We start from the raw sequence: 19,070 nt of genomic DNA on the forward strand, positions 1-19,070 counted from the left end.
CCAAAATAGAAATTAGTTCCCCAAAATCTAGAGACAAAAACATGTGCTCGTCTGACCCGCCATCTTGTTTTGTTATTGTGTAGTTTTCGGATCGCTAATTAAAACCCTTTGCTGTTCTCGCTCGTTGTCCAAGTTTTATTTTGTTTGGATAACCTTCGCCACATCATTTGGTCCTTCGAGACGGATATTTGACCGGAAATACTGACCTAAACGAGCGAGATGGCCGAATCAAATGGTGCGCTGTGGGATAAACAACCAGGCCCCGACTGGTTTCCTGAGGATTACTTGCTTAAAGGTAAAGGTAAAGGTAAACTTTATTTGATAAGTAGGTTGAGATTGTTGGGCAGCCGAAGGGCTGATGTGGACCTACTATACACAATCAAAATTTGACAAACACAAAAGATATTAACAAAAGAATAAAAGCTATGCACAGGGAGAAAACGATATATATATACCTGCAAAAAACTGAGATTTACAAGAGCCTAATTTAAATATTAATATAATACCAGAAAATAAAATGCTTCAAACAATATAAAATCATCTTTTTTGCGGTGATCAACGTCGCTTCCTTGATAAAAGAATATTCCGCAATGTCCCTGGTGTGTTTCTTTAATGTCTGCTTATAGGAATGAACATTTTCAGGCACTTTAACTAGTCTATTTAAAAAATTCCAGATTACAGGGCCTCTGTACTGTAAAGTGTTTCTTCCAGTATCAGATTTAAACATAATGATATTAAATTGATTAGGAAAGCGAGTTGACCTAGAAGTTGTCTTTTTAGAGAAAAGTTCTCGAACAGAAATAATTCTCCATACTGAAATACTATATGTTACGCTGGGAATAATAGATTTGAAATAAATTTCCTCAAGTGACTGTTTAGGAAGAATTTTCATTCTCTTTAGTGCTCCAACTTTTTGTGTGAAATACTTCTTCCCTGAATCAATGTGCACAGACCATGAAAGTCTATTGTCGATTTTAACTCCTAGGCAAGTGGTAGAGTCAACCAGGTTAATAAAGCCAGTCCCAAAGCAAAGGGGAGGAAGAGAACCAACAAAGGCAGATTTCTTTAGAATCATTGCCTCAGTTTTGATTGGATGGATGGTTAGTCGAGTTTTTACACTCCACATGAGGACTTCCTTCATTGTTACATTTAGAGATGATATAACTTGGTCAACATTTTAGCCAATACAGTAGACTGTGGTGGAAGAAAAAAGCACTGAGATTACTTGCCAAGCTTGAGTCGCTCCCTCTCTGAGGACTTTCGGGATTACATCGTTGGAACAAGGGATAATACGGCTCACGAAGAAACCCGGAAAATCCGAGGAACTCAACGTGGAAAGAATGCACACGTAACGAGGTTAGTCAACCAGATTAAACGTCACATTAGCAAACACCTAAGCAAAGAAACACTCGCTTCATTGAAGTTAAACCTTGAGAAAGCCGTCCCAATTAGAGAATATTAATCAAGCCTTGTTCGAGCTTAATGCCGAGGACGATGAACCAGAGTATTGGATGGAGGCTACCCTTGCCCCTGTTTATAATTGTTTTGACAATATTGAGATGTATTATGCCGAAAGAGCTATGTTGGAGGTCAAACTCGTGAAAGAAGTGGATGAAATGTCACTACCAGAACCCTTGACTGTGGATTGAGTGTAACTAACGATACTAACTAAGCCTCAGTCGTGTTGCCACTCTACCGGTCCTGGTACTGTAACATTCGCGCGGAGGTCTATCGTCTTCTTCTTCACTATCACTTTCAATATCACTGTCTGATCCTCCCTGTAAATTCCGTTCGATGCGGTCCACTTCGCTTTGTGGAAGCTTGTACAGTGTAATACCAGTCGTTGGTGCTGACATCGATGTCAACCTTATCAATAATTAAAGATACAAATAACCACAAGTTATAAGAGCTTTTAAAAAATGCACGGTTGTGCGAGTTCAGATAAAACGTTTTCTAAAATTATTGCTACTATGCAATAATATTATCAAAACATTATAATAGTTTTCACAGCTCTATGATGTTCTCAACTCCAAATTTGGAAGCAATTCGATCGATTTTTACTGGTTATTTGATGATTTTCTGGGGGATGCAGTTGAATAATTCATGAGAAATTTATGTGTATTTTGGATACAATGAGCCTTTAGGCAATTTGGCTAACATGTGATAGTTGTAGGATAATTGGTTGTATCCCACGGTTGTCATTGAAATGCTATAAATGTAAAATGTTCGTAGGTGCAAAGTTGACATTAAAAAGTTGTACTCATTTTTCACTTATTGCAGTACTTGTGGTCAACAAATTCATCAAAATGCTAATTATTGCTGGAAATGTAATGCTGATCAAGCGAAAGTTCATCCTATGAGTGATGACAATAAACTATGCTTTGGAAGACCTCAAGCTCCTTATCCTACCAAGAAAACAATGTCCTTTGAAAGCTTTAAAAGAGCAAAGTCCAATCCTCCGCTGCAGAAACAATGTATAACACCAGGAAGGAGCTGTTATTACTCGGTGATTTTAATTAAGATATGTATGTCAGTATTGCTGAGGGCCGGACTACAAACAGAAACCTGGTCGACTTTTGCGATCGATTTTGCCTTGCTAATAAAATCACGAAACCGACACACGTTACTGACAAAACAAAGAGCCTTCTCGATGTCATTCTTACAAGTAACAATGAGTGCTTTGTTGCTTCAGGAAATTTGCACCTTGGTTTGAGCGACCACGACTTGGTGTTTGTTGTACGCAAAAACAAAATTCCACGTCCAAAACCACGCTTTGTTGAATACCGCAGCATGAAGCATTTTGATCACCAGAAGTTCTTGGCGGACCTACGTGAAATTCCTTGGGGGACGGCTTATTGTTTCTCGGATGTGAATAATGTATGGGGTCACTGGAGCAAACTCTTTAAAGACATTCTTGATAGGCACGCACCTATTAAGAAAAAATGGGTGCGCGGTAATCAGCTTCCTTGGATCACACCTCAAATCCAACGTGAAATTGCTCTGCGAAACAGGCTTTTAAAAAGGTACAGAAAAAACCCAAAGGACAATACATGGGTTGCTTATAAGCAACAGCGCAATAAAGTAACTTCACTTAAGCGCAAAGGAATAAGTAAATTTTGTTACGACACGGCATCGGGAGCGAAACATCCTGGTGAATTTTGGAAGAAAATGAAGACTCTTCTTCCTAACTCTGGCATAATAAACTAAGTAACATAACTCTTGTAGAGAACGGTGTGGTCACGACGGAACCCAGGCAGGTGGTGGAAATATTTAATAGCTATTTCTCCAAAGTAGTTTCAACAAATCACCGTGAAAATGACTTCAACGATCATCCAAGTGTAAATCTAATCGCTAGCAAAATGCTGTTAGATCAGTTTGTCTTCCAGTTTGTGAGCAGCGGCTATGTTCGTCAAATCTTAGACAATCTAAGTCCCTGGAAGGCTGTTGGCGTAGATGGAATTTCACCGCGTCTCTTAAGGCTCGCTGCTCCCATCCAAACGGAGGATATAACACAGCTGATCAACTATCTGATTATTCTTCCATTTTTTTCAGGTCTGATTTTCGCTGTTGTTTAAATAGCGCTATCTACAGCGAGGATCGTGCATCATTCGTATCTGAAGTCGTTTCTGGATTGTAAAGGGAAGGCGCATGGTGCGCAGCGTAACAGAGGCCTGTGCTGAATGTCAACGTCATTTTACCAAGAATATAGGCAATCAGATGATGGCCCCCCTACCCAAATCGAGATTACAGTCTTCACTAAGGGCATTTGAAAAAGTTGGCGTTGATTATGGAGGTCCATTCTTGACCAAAGAAGGATATGGTAGGACAAGAGCCAAGCATTACCTATGTCTATTCACTTGCCTTACAACCCGAGCTGTGCATTAGGAAATGTCCTACTCATTAGACACTGACTCATTTATTAACACATTTACCCGGATGACATCAAGGAGGGGGACACCGACCTACGTTATCTCTGACAATGGAACCAACTTCGTTGGAACAGAGCATGAGCTGCGGGAGTTGGTGGAGGCCCTTGATACAGACAGAATTACGCAAGAAACCAGCAAATATCATCCCATTGATTGGAAGTTTAACCCTCCGTCTGCCCCCCATTTTGGTGGTGTATTTGAGGCATTGATCAAGAGCGCAAAGAAAGCAATCAAAGCTATTCTTGGAGACGCGGATGTTACCGACGAATAGCTTCACACGGCTATCTGTGGCGCGGAACGATTGTTGAATTCTCGACCAATAACTTATGTAAGTTCAGATCCCAATGACCTCTCGCCACTCACTCCAAGCCACTTCCTTGTTGGAGAGATTGGAGGACCGTTTGCCCCTGAAGCAATTGACCACGAGCAAGCCTACAACCCCAGGACACGGTGGCACCGTATACAGCAACTTCTAGGACAGTTCTGGAAACGTTGGAAACAGGAGTTTCTGCCCAGCCTTAACGTTAGAAAGAAATGGTTTCATGCAAGACACAGCTTGAAGAAAGGTGATGTTGTACTGATTGTGGAGCCAAATGCCAGCAGAGGAGAGTGGCCTCTCAGTCGTGTAATTGAAGTGTACCCTGAGGATGATGGTCTGGTCAGAGTTGTCAAAGTTAAGACGAAAAACAAGGAGTACTTGCGTCCTGTTCATCGCTTGTCTCCCCTGGAGTATGTGGAAGATAGTGCTGAAGGATGAAAGTCATTAAGTGTTTGACTGTGATACAGAAATTAGGCCTTATTGATAAAGTGACAGTCGTTGATGTTTTGATACCTAGAACTTTGATAGGAACATTGATTAGACAAGATGATTTGAAATTTTGAACAGTCTATGACAGTTGTCATACTTCCCCCCATGCAATTTAGATTTTATGCATGTTTTCAGCCGGCGAATGCATCAATAGCATTTGAGAGGGGGATGTTAAGAATCAAAAATTGTAATTATTTAGCCATTTAACCCTTTCCAGCCCAAGACTGACATATGGCACTCTCCTGTACCACCCCTTCAAAAGCCCAAGAGTGCCATATGGCACGCTTGACCTCACTTTTTTCCAACCAATCTAAAACGTTCTTCCTTTATTGTTCCAGGTGTCTATTGTATTTCAACCAATAGTGATACAATTTTACTTTCATTTGAGTCTACTTTCAGGGGTAGGGTTCATACAAATTTTTTATGATATCGTAGGTTGAAAATAAATGTTATTACTTCGTAATGGCGGCGCTATTCGAATCGGATAGCGAGGAAGAAGACTTTATGGGATTCGGTCAACAACTTGAATCCAGCAGATATCTCTCTGACAGTGAGTCAGATATATCTGTGTCTTCTGTAAATACTGAAGACCTTTCGGATTTTGAGCTTACTGACTCAGAAACTGAAGAAGATGGCGTTGTGCCGTGGAACACAAATCGTGATCCAGCCGAAGTGAATCCCTTCGTCCAAAATACTGGTCCAGTCACCAATGTCACCGGAACATCTGCCCTCGATTTTTTTAAACTGATGTTTAAAGAAGAAAATTTTGACAGAATTGCTGAAGAAACCAACCGCTACGCTCGGCAAGCGATGGCAATCAAAGCTGACCCAGAGTGGCGTGAGACAAACGCCGTTGAAATCCGTGCATTCTTCGCAGTAAACAATGTTTGGAATCAAACAGCTACCAGAAATCCATTCATACTGGTCGAAGAATCCTCTCCTTAGCGTTCCGGAGATACAAAAGGTATTTTCAAGAAATAGTTTCAAAAAGATTTCTCAATATCTCCATTTGAACGACAAGAATAGAGATTTACCACGTGGTAATGCTAACCACGACAAAAAAGGAAGGCTCGGAATGAAACAGTACATGCCGCTAAAGCCAGTAAAGAGAGGCATTAAAGTTTGGGAATGTGCCGACGCTTCGAATGGCTATGTTTGGAACCTGAGTGTTTACACGGGGAAGGAGCGAGATGCTAATCCCGGACAAGGACTTGGATACCGTGTTGTCTACAATTTAACACGGCCCTTGGTTGGCAAAAACCACCATGTTTTTATTGACAACTTCTTTTCTTCGATTGCCTTAGCGGAAAATTTGCTTCGCGACCAAATTTATGTTTGTGGAACTGTCCGTTCAAATCGGCATGGCATTCCACGCAAGATCGCTTCAACCACGCAACGAGTGAAACGTCTTCGACAAGGAGAGTCGCTATTCCTGCGAAGAGAGAATTTGGTCGTAACTGTGTGGAAAGACAAGAAACCCGTGTATTTCCTCAGTACACAATCTAATCCTGTCGGCGATGAGCAAGTAAAACGGAGGCAGAAAGATGGAAGTATTGTTGAAGTGCCGAGCGTTTACGTTGTTAAGCCTTATAACAACAACATGGGCGGTGTTGATCTTAGTGATCTACTTCGAGGATACTATGACGGGAAGAAAATCAAAGAAATGGTGGCGCTGCCTTGTTTTGTTTCTCGTTCATGTTTAGAGCAATGTTTTTGCTCTAAATTCTTAGTTTACAAGATATGAAATAAAGTGTGGAATGATGTTATTTTGGCTTAGTGAGGTAGATTTCCCTCGGACAGGAGGGGGTTTCCCAGCATGTGGCACCCTTGGGCTGGAAAGGGTTAATGATTAACTCGTTGCCCCGGTGATTTTGACGAATTTACCGCTTTGTTGTTTCGTGGGCGCACTTTTGACATGTATGAGATGAAGGAAGAAAAAGATTGTTTGAGACTTTGTAGTTCATTCCAACGTGAAATTAAAAGGTAAAATCAATTGCTTTGTGTGACGACTCCTTTGGATATTGACCGTTCTACCGATTGGGAACAAGCATGTCAATGGAAAGAAAGAAAAAGAATGTCCATCAAGTGTAACAGTCAACACCATACACAATAAAAGCAAGCCAAATACTGACTTATAATGCAATACTTGAAAAGATTAAAGCAGTCGAAGAGAAAACTGGGATAAAAATTGGCCTTCATTATATCATTCCACAACATGTTCCTGAATATTCAACTACAGTCACCGAAGAAACACCAAAGCCATCAAAGTGGGACATAGTCTCTCCTGTCAAAACTGCACCTCTTTCCTTGATGGATATAGAGGCAAAAGTCACAGAGAACCAAAACTAGACTATATGACCCAATTAAAGACAGAAATGACATTAAAAGCTACAAAGGAACAACACTTGACAAGAACTTGGTATGATGTTCGTAAGCGCAGAATCACAGCTTCTAAATGTTTGAAGAGATGTTTGATCAGACCTTCAACCAGTCCAACTAAAGCCATATCTGAGGTTTTAATGTACAATGATCTTATCACAACACAAGCAATGAAGGACGGGATTGAAGCTGAATCAAAGATTATCAGTGAATTTGAGAAGGAAACTGGGCTTACAGTCCAAAAATCTGGATTTGTCATATCTGAGTCTCACCCATTTCTTGGAGCTTCCCCAGATGGTATCATTGATGATCATAACATTGTAGAAGTTAAGAACATAACAGTAAAAGAGGGAGAAAGTTATGAGGATGTAATGTGCAGACTCGGCGTATACAAGAAGAATGGAAATGAGATTGAAATCAACAAAAATCACAGCTACTACTATCAAATGCAGCAGCAACTTTTTTGCACTCAATCCAACAGGTGCCACTTCATTGTTTCAAGTGCCATTTCAACTTACAGAGAAGTTATTCTCTTTGACAGTGGATTTTGGAATGGTATTTTGCCAAAGTTGGAGAGCTTTTACTTAAATAATCTATTCCCAGAACTTGTTTATCCTAGAATTTTCCAGGGTGAAATGCGATGGAATAAAGAACTTGAATTCCCCTGCTGTTATAACTGTCAAATTAAAGTGCCTATGACGTGAAAAATGATTCCTTCCTACACAATGTCACACTTTTTGAAACAATTTCGAAATACTTACAAACAATCATTTCCTAAAATTATCAATATGCTAGCATTTTTTCTGTCTAAGCTATACCAGAAAATGCAATTAATTTTTTCATGTCATCGGCACTAATATATGGAAATCATTTTTATAAGTTTTAATTTTTACTTAAATTTAATGAAAATTTATTTTGCTAAATATATTCATGATTAGTTAGACTGCAGTAGACAATGAGATTTCATTGGTATATGATTTATGCATATGTAATTTTAATACACTACTACACCAATCATTATGTACTAAAAAGTATGTCCACAAAAGCAACATAACAACATATCAACAAAAGCATGGCAATATGGTACAGATCTGTCCTTACTGTTTATTTTATAACATAATTGGCCCCCCCGGGCCAATTATCTCTTCATAAGTCGCCCCCCGGCTCCCAGGTGTGTCATCATAACTTAGCTACAGCTCTCACAGTCTCCCAACAATTGGGCCTCCCTTTGCGTCCTAAGAAGTGTGTGGGCCCATCAACTGCTCTTACTATTCTCAGCATTCACCTAGATTCGGTTCGACAATCAGCAGAACTTCCACAGGATAAGTTGGCAGCACTAAGGGAGTTAATGGCAGCATGGACTGCGAAGCGCTGGAGCACCAAGAAAGAACTGGAATCCCTGAAAGGTCACCTTCACCATGCAGCAATGGTCGCCTGACCAGGTCAGGCCTTTATGCGGAGGATGATCAATCTCATGAACTGCTTCCATAGGCAGGATCACCCTATTCGGTTGAGTCAGGAGTTTAGACTCGACCTCCAGTGGTGGCATCAGTTCCTGTCACATTGGCACGGTGTTGGTTTCTGGCTATTTCCGGGATTGTCCCCTCCCCCAGACTTGGAAATTATGTCTGATGCAGCAGGGGCTATATGATTCAGGGCCATCTGGGACTCGGTGTGGTTTAATGGTTTATGGCTCCATCAGCAAGTTGATAAGTCCATTGCTTACAAGGAGCTATTTCCCACTGCAATTGCCGCCACAGTCTGGGGCCATAGGTGGTCAAGGTTGCATGTAATGTTTTGTTCTGACAATGAGAGAGTGGTCGCCGTCCTCAATTCAAGAACGTCAAAGGTGCCAGCCATCATACATCTAGTGCACCATCTTTTGCATTCAGCCACAAAGTTCCAGTTTTCCTTCTCAGCGCTGCATATCCCCAGACTCTGGGCGCTTTCCATTCGACCAAAAATTCCGAGATTTCCGGTCCAAAATTGAATGAAACGGTAAAAATTCTGGGAAAGGTTTTCGTAAATTTAGGAATACGTTTTGAGTGCACCCTCTTTGATGGAATTTCCTGGCAAACTTCGGTTTCCTAAGAGCCTCGGAATTCACAGTTCCCTCCCTCATCCAAGTTTTCCCCCACAGGTGAAGGATTTCGCCTTAGACGCATCCCTAAACCCAACAAGTTTACAGATCTTCATTTAAGCCTCAAAAACAGACCCTTTCAGAAATGGGGCAACCCTTCACATTGGCAAGGGATCTCCGCCCTTGTGCGCATTACAGTTAGTATTATCGTGCTTGTCACGCAGGGGAAACGCACCTGGCCCTCTGTTCAGGCTCCAATAAGGAGAACCATTGTCTTGACCTCTACTCAAAGAGTGGTTAAGCACGGTTATGGAGACGGTGGGCATCCCTGGGAAGTTCTCGAGCCACAGCGTCAGGATTGGGACAGCCACGGTTGCAGCTCGTAATGGGATTCCAGACCGTCTGATTCAGCTACTTGGAAGATGGTCGAGCAATGCGTATCAGATGTACATACGGACACCGGCAGATGTCTTGGCTAGCTTGTCACAGCACTTGTCTTGATTACCGGTATGTGCCATATCAGCTTATAAGCAAAGGTAGGGGGAATGGTGCTTGGTGGGGTTTTGGGTTGGAGGTACCATGGCTCAACCTGGTCCCTCTTGTTCCAAGCACCATTATGGGGGTGGACTGAGGTTGTGTCACCATGGTAACCTCCCTTCTGTGGGCAGTCAGCGCGACTGCCACAGTGTTACGGCACCTTCCTCCAAGCTCATCAGTGCCGATGAGTTTAAAAGAGGTTAAATGAAATTTAGGTAAGGTTAAAATTGAGGCACGATGGTCAGCTGAGGCATGATGGTCAGCGGAGGACATGCTGCAGGGCGCTCCCTTTGCGGTTGCAGGGTCATGAGGTTTTCAGTACGTTTTGAGATCGTCGCGGATCTTAATGTGAGCTGCCCTCTTGTGCTCCCACCCTCCCTCCTCTATGGCGGGTCAAGAGCAGATAAGTACAAACAATTCCACTGACTTGTCAGTGTGACTGCTGCCAGGGGGGTGGACTAAGATTGTGCTGCCATGGTAACCTCCCTGCTGTGGGCAGTCAGCGCGACTTCCACAGTGCTATGGCACCTTCCCCCAAGCTCATCAGTGCCGATGAGTTTAACAAATGAAAATCACTTGAACGTAAACAATTATCATACTATAAATTATGCCAAGATTGTTTACATTTATTTATTGTATTATTTGTCTATATTTTACAGCTCTATTAGATAATGTTATAATTTGTTAAAATCATAATCCTATATATTATATATACAAGGCTAAAAAGATTAGGAAAAATTATTAAAATGTTAAAACCAAACGGTTTCGGCTGTTTGCCATCATCAGGGTTGAAAGTGTTAACCGTCTGTACATACATATATATCTTATGTGATTCCCGAAAAGGAGAAGTTTGGAGACATAAGAAATGACTTGTTTGTTCAAACTGGAGCGGAATGGTTGGATCATTAGCCCCTCGATGATCCTACGCTTGAGGAATGTTTCTGCTGAGGAGGGAACACGCCAAGTGAAAGAATGTGATGGATTTTCCCACAAGTGTTTCGCAGGTTAAGAGATGTGAGTAGGATTTGAATGCTCCGCAATACGTACTGCAAGATTTCTCACAGTTTCGCCAATGTAATCAACGCCACAAGAACAAAACGTTTGGTTTTAGCATTTTAATAATTTTTCTTAATCTTTTTAGCTTGTATATATATCTTTTATTAAGCGAACATTATGGACATTATAATACTATAATCAAATGTTTTTGAAAGTTATTGCTCATGCAATAATATTATTCCAAATTCTTAAATGTAATACTGTACTATTTTACTATAATAGACAGTCTGTGAGAAGACTTAGGTTAAGAATAAACAAAATTATTAGAAGTTTTTTGACATGGAAAATATTTCAAACCACATCCATGATTCATCACAAATTTTTTTCATTCATAAAATATTGGCTCAGAAAAACATTTTGCGCATATTTCTACACTATTATTGAGAATAAAAGTATTGATCAAACTTGTACAGTAGATACTATTCTATTATTGGAGGCAGGAAATTTGAAAGGCATGCTACTACAACCCAGACATCAGATGCAATTGTCGAAATCCTAATTGGCACTGGTCTGTCAAAGAAATGCCAGTTTTTCAGTTTCTCCATATAGCGCTCAATGTGTATACGAAGGCTAGGATACAGTTGGTGAGATAATCATTGATCCAGCTCCACCTATCTTCAACTGGCTACAAGCGAACAAACTCACGTTGAACATGACTAAAACCGAATTCATGCTAATAGGGCCGAGGCAGAGACTGAATTTTCTCACAGCTTCACCAACAATTAGAATGAACAATACTCAAGTGAGCCAGGTTTCAGCTACAAAATCGCTTGGTGTAATAATAGACGATAAACTCGATTGGCATAGTCACATCGAAAAACTAACGAAAAAGATCGCCTCTGGTATCGGGGCCCTAAAGCGAATTAGGCACCTGATCCCAGCATCAACCTTACATCTCATCTACCAAGCTTTAGTAAAACCTCACTTTGATTACTGTGACATTGTTTGGGGTAGTTGTGGGAAAACGCTACGAGACAAACTGCAGAAATTGCAGAATAGAGCAGCCCTTGTGTTGACATTCTCTAACTATGATGCCGATGCAACTGAGCTACTCGAGTTTTTAGGGTGGAAAAATCTTGCACGCCAGCAGGAAATCCATAAAGCCACCGTGATGTTTAGATGTCTGCACGGGCTAGCTCCAAGGTATCTATATTCAAAGTTTACGTGGCGTGACTCTGCTTATGACCTCAGGGACTCTGAAAATAAGCTTAATGTTCCACTACCGCGCACTAATTATTACAGAAAAAGCTTTAGCTACAATGGTGCCACATTATGGAACAGTTTACCACGCGATATAAGGAACACAGAGTCTCTGGGGTTATTTAAACGTAAGATCAATGACATTTTTAAAGTCTAACGCACGGCATTTACGGAAAACAGCTTTAGTGTTATAGTATGTAGTTTTAATTTTAAATATCTTAGCGTATGTGATATGTATTTTTATAGGCTGATGAATTGATCGTGTCTAAATAAAGATTACAATTAATTAAAACAACAACAATTAATTAATTAGGTCATTCTGTTCGGTTTGTCTGTAATGTCAATGTCGTGAATGTATCATTTGTATGGAGCCGGTAGTGGTTGACACCTGTTTAGGGGAATCTGTTCTAAGTTAGTAAACCAGCTTTACAGAGTCAGTCATTGAAAGTAGTTAGTGCTGTAGGTTAGGCATTGCACAGAGTCCCAGTCAATATTGTGGTTCGTAAGTCGATGATGTTCAGCAATGTGATTGTTGACATTACCTTTCATCATGGCTTGTCTGTGTTCAGTTAGTCTTGTTGCGAGGTTTCTGCCAGTCTCTCCGATGTAGGAGGCTTGGCAGTCAGAGCAATTGATCTTATAAATTGCTCCTTGTCTGTTCCTCGGTTTGTCCTTGTCTTTAACGTTGGTTAGTAACTGACGTAGTGTGGTGATGGGTTTGTGGGCGACGCGAATATTGAAGGGTTGTAAGATGCGCGAGATGTTCTCAGACATACCTTTTACATACGGTATGGTTGCTGTAGTTGTAGGAGTTGTAGTGCCATTTGTTTTGGTAGTAGTCGTAGGTCGGTGAGTGTTTTGTCGGCTGAAGTTGTCGTTGTAGTTGTTCTTTGAAAAAACAAGGTAAAGATATTTGTTCTCATTGGATAAGCTGTCTGTTGTGTTGCATACTAGTTGCACGCATCATGTTAGGGTTCTGATAGTTGTGGGTTTGTGTGATGTAGGGTTGTAAGATGACTCATCCAGTGATCTGTTTGTGTGTGTCGGTTTCCTGTAAACTGTTGTCCGTAGTGAGTTGTTGTCACAGCTTACCCGACAGTCTAGAAAAAGGAAGTTTGCCATTCTCTTCAACCCCTCTGGTAAACTGTACGTCAGTTTTCTGTCCATTAAGGTGGTGGTGGAATACATCGATTATGTCGTGTCTTAAGGCAGTGAACATGTCATCAACGTAGTTTAACCAAAGCGATATCGTTTGTGGGTAAGTCGAAGGGCCCTTTCGACCTGCCCAGGAATGACACCGCTTTGGTTACACTACATTGACGACATGTTCACCGCCGTACCACACGACAAAATCAACGCATTCCACCACCACCTTAATAGACAAAACACTGACATACAGTTTACCAGAGAAGTCCAAGAGAATGGCAAACTTCCTTTTCTAGAGTGTCTGGTAAACCGTGAGGACAGCTCACTATGAATGACAGTTTGCAGGAAAGGGATGCATAGCGACAGATAACTAGACAAGTCATCCTTTAACCTTACATCACCCAAAGCCACAATTATCAGAACTCTAATATGATGCGTGCAACTAGTATGCAACACGAAAGACAGCTTATCCAACAAGAACAAATACCTTTACCGTGTTTTTTCAAACAACTGCAATGACGACTTCATCCAACAAAACACTCATCAACCTACAACTACTACTGAAACAAACGACACCACAACCCCTTCGACCACAGCAACCATACCGTACATAAAAGGCATTTCTTAGAACATCTCAAGCATCTTACAACCCTTTAGTATCCGAGTCGCCCACAAACCCATCACCACACTACATCAGTTACTCACCAACGTCAAAGACAAGGACAAACCGAGGAACAGGCAGGGAGCGATTTATAAGATCAATTGTCCCGACTGCCAAGCCTCCTACTTCAGAGAGACTGGCAGAAACCTTGCAACAAGACTGACTGAACACAGACAGGCCACGAGGAAAGGTGATGTCAACAATCACATTGCTGAATCACAATATTGACTGTGACTCTGCACAATGCTGAACCCACAGCACTAACTACTTTCAACGACTGACTCTGAAAAGCTGGTTTACTAACTTAGAACAGATTCCCCTAAACTGGTGTCAACTACTACCGGCTCCATACAAACGTTACATTCATGACATTAACATTACAAACGAACGAAACAGAACGATCTAACTTCACCGACGGATCGAAACAGACCAATCACAACCAACTTACTCCACTTGAGTCTTACAGCCAATAACATCACAGCAAAACTGACCAATCATTTCACACGAACTGGACTAAGAACATTCTACTGACAACAACTATTCACTTGACTCTGATGATGACTTCAGCACAGGTTGTCAAAACGTCAGGTATCACCACCAAAAACAATCCATCTCAGCAATACACTCACCCAGACGATCAAACTACACTTTCACAGAAATAATATGATCATCTCAAGACTTGCATACTACCCTCTCGAGTAGTTTCCCTGGAGCACTTGCAAAGATATTGGTCGAAAATTGTTAGAGTCCAGTCTATTCCCTTTTTAAAGATAGGTACAAGTGAAGATTCTTTCCACTGCTGGGGGAACTTACAACAATCGTTGCACTTTTTAAAGACCTCAAACACGCCTTGGACAAGAGATCCCTGTGCCTGTTTAAGATCTTCTAGGTGAGACTTGATCTGGTCTAAGTAATGTAATCTATCACCATGATAGTTTAAACTTGTTGATATTTGGACTAAAATTGAGGAATCAAATAAAAATCTACTGAATAGACATTCTATACCTTTTTAATGTTATTTCTGTGATTATCATATTTTTTCATGAACTTGCATTGATATTAATGTACATTTTTTTTAATTTTTGTTATATTTCTATAGTTTCTTCTTTATTTAGGAGATCCTTAATATAGGTTAACCTCTGGGCTTCCTTTTTCTTACTAACAGTTCTTATTTTAACAGTGCTTGTTATTTTTTTCAAAAAAGTATTTTATTATATACACTACCCTTCTCTTCTTAACCAAAATGATAGCAATCATCTCAGAAGAGAAAGCAGAAAGTGTACTTGCCAACAGCTTCTGTAACATTAACGGTGTACCTCAGGGCTCAGTTCTGGGACCTACCTTATTTTTCCTATTCACAAACAACCTCTCAAAGTCAGTACGTTCAACAGAAACTTACTTGTACGCAGACGACATAACTCTACACTGTGTCGCAGAAACTATTGATGCATTCCAACCAATGGACAAGCCACACTACAGGGCACTCGCGGTGGAAAAACATACAACACTGTTGTCCATATCATCACTGCACAATGTTACTATCCTCCTCTCTTAGGCCTGGCTGACAGCAACCGTATGGGAATCATCAATTATAATGTGGACACCGCCAATCAGCTGAAAGACCTTCAAACAGTACCACCCCTATCGGTGAGTTGTCATTAAATCATATCAAACAGGCTAACCCAGAATTGTCTGAGGGATTAGGTAAACTGAGTGAACCCTTTTCCATAACTCTGAATCCTGGTGTGAAGCTTGTCCAAGCACCTCCCCACTACTACGCCGCACCCAAACTACCCATTATCAAGGGGGCATTGGACAAGCTTATCCACACCGGTCAGCTGGTCTGAATAAACCAACCTACACCATGAATATCTAACATGGTTGTACGTGAGTGTTCCACAACAGCCAACAAACCCGCCAAAGTTTGAATCTGCTTGGACCCATCTCAAACAGTCAACAAGACCATCATTCAACCAGTCTAACCCATACCTACCCTTAAAGAAAACCTCCATCATTTCCATCAAGCAAAGATCTCGGTCTTTGACATCAAGGATGCGTTTCAAACTATTGAACGGCCACTTGAATCTTCACTGTTGACCACCATGCACACCCTGTGGGGCTGTTATCGATGGACTCAACTTCCATTTGGCATTAGTTCAGCTCCTGAAGAATTTCAACATCGTCTCCATGATGTCTTGAGTGGAATAGAAGGGGTTGTAAACATCGCTGATGTTATCATTGTCATCGGCCGTGGTGAATCTTTGGAAGAGGCCACCAAAGACCATGACCGCACTGTCCTTAACATGCTGGCTAGCCTCTCCCAGCATAACCTTACGCTCAACCCAGACAAGATTCAGTTTAAGACATCCACTGCACCGTTCATGGGTCACGTGCTCACTCCTTAAAACCAGGACTTAAACCCAGCACGGAGATAGTATCAGCTGTCCTGGAAATGCCTCAACCTCAAGACAAGGCCACCACTCAACGGTTCTTGGGAACCATCACTTATCTAGCCAAGTTCTGCCTAAATCCAAGCAAAGTAGTTCATCCTCTCCGCGACCTCACTCACATCAAACAAGAATTCCTCTGGTCTGAGCAACACAGCAACGCCTTTGCAAAAGCTAAGAAATAGTGTCCAAGACACCTTTGTCTGGATTACTTTGACATAAATTCCCCTGTAGCATTTTAAGTAGATGCCTTGGAATAGATCGTTTTCAGTCACGTGACCACTTTACAATTGGCCGCCATATTGGTGCACATGTAAACAGTGAACTCGTATCGCGTGAGCTCTAAAAAATGGTTTTGTGTGCGATTTTTGGCTGTGGAACCCGAACTGTTCGTGATAAAGGAGTTTATATGGCAAGAATTCCTTCAGTTGTAACAAATCAAGGCGACGAAATAAGAATTCTTAGCGAGGAAAGGCGAAAAAAATGGATTTCTGCCATCAGCCGAAAAGACCTCACGGACAGCATTTTGGAGCACGGACGAGTCTGTGGTAGACATTTTATCTCAGGGAAAGCTGCAAAAGTGTGGGATAGGTACGATCCAGATTGGACTCCAACCCAGAATTTAGGCCATAATAAATGTGATGCAGCAGAAAAGCTTCAAGCAGATCTAGAAGCTGCCGGGAAACGAGACGAGAGGGTCAGAGATCGTGAGATGAAGCGTGTTGCGGCAGAAAATGAAAAGCGGCTCAGGGAAGAAATCGAGGCCAAGCGACAAAAAATTGACGAACCAGGGGAAAAGGTCAGTGACAAACTTGCTTGCGACCATATGCCCTTGCACGTTGTAAACAAACCCCGAAACCATTTGATTGTAAGCTTCCAGACTACGAAAGGCTTTAAATTGCTTTTGCGTGTAAAAGCTGGTCTCAAGAACCAAATAACAGAGTAAATCTGTCGATTCAACCGGCGGAAGACAGTCGGGTTCGAAGTGTTTCCCCTCTATCAAGGCAGGATCGATTCCAATCGTCGAGATTTTCTTAACGTAGCGCTCTCTGACTTTCCCATCCAGCTTTTTAGCGTAATCAGACAGGGGAATTTGAACAACATTGTCAGGATCAGACGAAGAATTTTTTTTTTCCTCGGAAGCCATAATTTTCGACAGTGAACTGAGAAGAATTATAACTTTGGACTCTGTTTGCATATATTTCTTACTGAAACACGTGACTCGGATGTGCACCAACATGGCGGAAATTAATTCTGTGACGTCACGTGAAAACGATCTATATGGCCTTGGTGCAGCATTGCTTCAACCAATCACTGACCCCAATGGCTCGAGTGACATCCAATGGCAACCAGTCACCTACAGTTCCAGCTCCCTCAGTCCAACTGAACAGCCCTATGCTCAAATTGAGAAGGAACCTCTTGCCATTGTTAATGCCTTCCACAAATTCGATCAGCTCCTCTTCAGCAAGTCAGGCATCACTATCCACAGTGATCATCAACCCCTTGAAACTATCTTCAAGCACCCCCTGGCCTCTGCTCCACGTTGTCTCCAGAGCATGATCCTTGCTCTCCAGCGGTACAGTTTCCAAGTTGAGTACCGAAAAGGCTCCACCCTTCACATCGCAGACACTCTCTCTCGAGCACCCTCACCCACCACATCTCACAAGCAGGTCCATGATGAGCTTGTTTACCAAGCGGAGTTTGATTCTACTACACCTGACCTTTGCGGCTTCCAAGGGGTTACCCTTCGAGACATCAGGGCTGCAGCTTCCTCAGATCCTGAAAAGATTGCCCTTCACTCCTTAGTTCTCACAGGCTGGCCCAATGAGAAGTCAGCCATTCCTGAATTAGCACGGCCACATTGGTCCGTATGTCACGAACTAACTGCCCATGATGGCTTACTTTTCAAGAAGGATGAGTCATCATACCCTCCTTGTTCCGAGAGAGCCTCTTGTGCAAACTTCATGCTGCCCATCGGGGCTCTGAGTTTACCCTCTGCCACGCTCACAATTGTGTATTCTGGCTTGCCCTTAATAGCCAAATAACTGACATGTGCCAATCCTGTGCGACTTGTGTTCGACAGGCACAACAACACCCTCAGGAGCCACTCCAGTCATACCCAGTACCCACTTTACCATGCCAACTTGTCTCTTAGGACCTGTTTGAACTCAATGGTGTTGCCTATTTGATAACAGTTGACCATTACAGTGATTTCTACAAAATTGATCGACTCCCAACCATCCAGTCATCAGCTGTCATCCAGGCCACCAAGCACCACCTTCAGCAAACATGGCATTCCACACACCCTGATAACAGACAATGGCGTTCAGTTCACCTCTGACCTATTTAAGACATTTACCAAGCAGTATCAATTCAACCACATTACATCTTCTCCATACTGGTCTCAATCTAACGGTAGAGCAGAAGCAGCTGTCAAATCAGCCAAACACATCCTACTCACTGCTGATGATGTGGACTGAGCCCTTCTGTCTGTTCGCAACACTGCACCTGCTGGACACACCTTCTCTCCGGCCCAGCGCTTGTTTGGTCGCACACTCCGCAGTGATCTCCCTCAGCCTGCAACAACCTTGGAACCCTTCATACCCCCACGCAACACAGTGGTAACAGACCATGTCCAGTGCAAATTGAAGCAAAAGAATGCATACGACAAGCATGCAAGTGCACCCCTCCCGGACCTTCCTCCGGGCAGTTATGTGTATGCAAAGCCACCACCTACCTCATCAAGCAAGACCTGGATCCAAGGCAAAGTGATTGGCTCAGCTGGTCTTCGATCTTACCTTATTGACACCGGTGTCAGGTGAGTCCA

General features: G+C 42.0%; 1 long non-coding RNA gene and 2 pseudogenes across 2 annotated transcripts in view; 1 reads left to right on the forward strand and 2 right to left on the reverse strand.

Moving 5' to 3' along the window:
* The window catches only part of LOC148735043 (uncharacterized), a 94,792-nt gene that overhangs the window by 55,361 nt on the left and 20,361 nt on the right, over nt 1–19,070 (reverse strand). The window contains exon 3 of one of the 2 annotated variants that reach the window (XR_015998659.1): nt 297–1,866. The exons of the other annotated variant lie outside the window; for it this stretch is intronic. This is a non-coding gene — a long non-coding RNA (uncharacterized LOC148735043). Of the gene's footprint in view, nt 1–296; nt 1,867–19,070 lie in introns of those variants that run through there. 2 annotated transcript variants of the gene reach the window in all.
* Nucleotides 9,183–9,830, forward strand: LOC148735050 (uncharacterized; annotated as a pseudogene).
* LOC148735051 (uncharacterized) lies at nt 10,376–15,675 on the reverse strand (annotated as a pseudogene).

The sequence above is a fragment of the Stylophora pistillata genome, chromosome 3 (genome assembly GCF_964205215.1).
Source record: "Stylophora pistillata chromosome 3, jaStyPist1.2, whole genome shotgun sequence".
In the NCBI taxonomy this organism is placed as follows: domain Eukaryota; kingdom Metazoa; phylum Cnidaria; class Anthozoa; order Scleractinia; family Pocilloporidae; genus Stylophora; species Stylophora pistillata.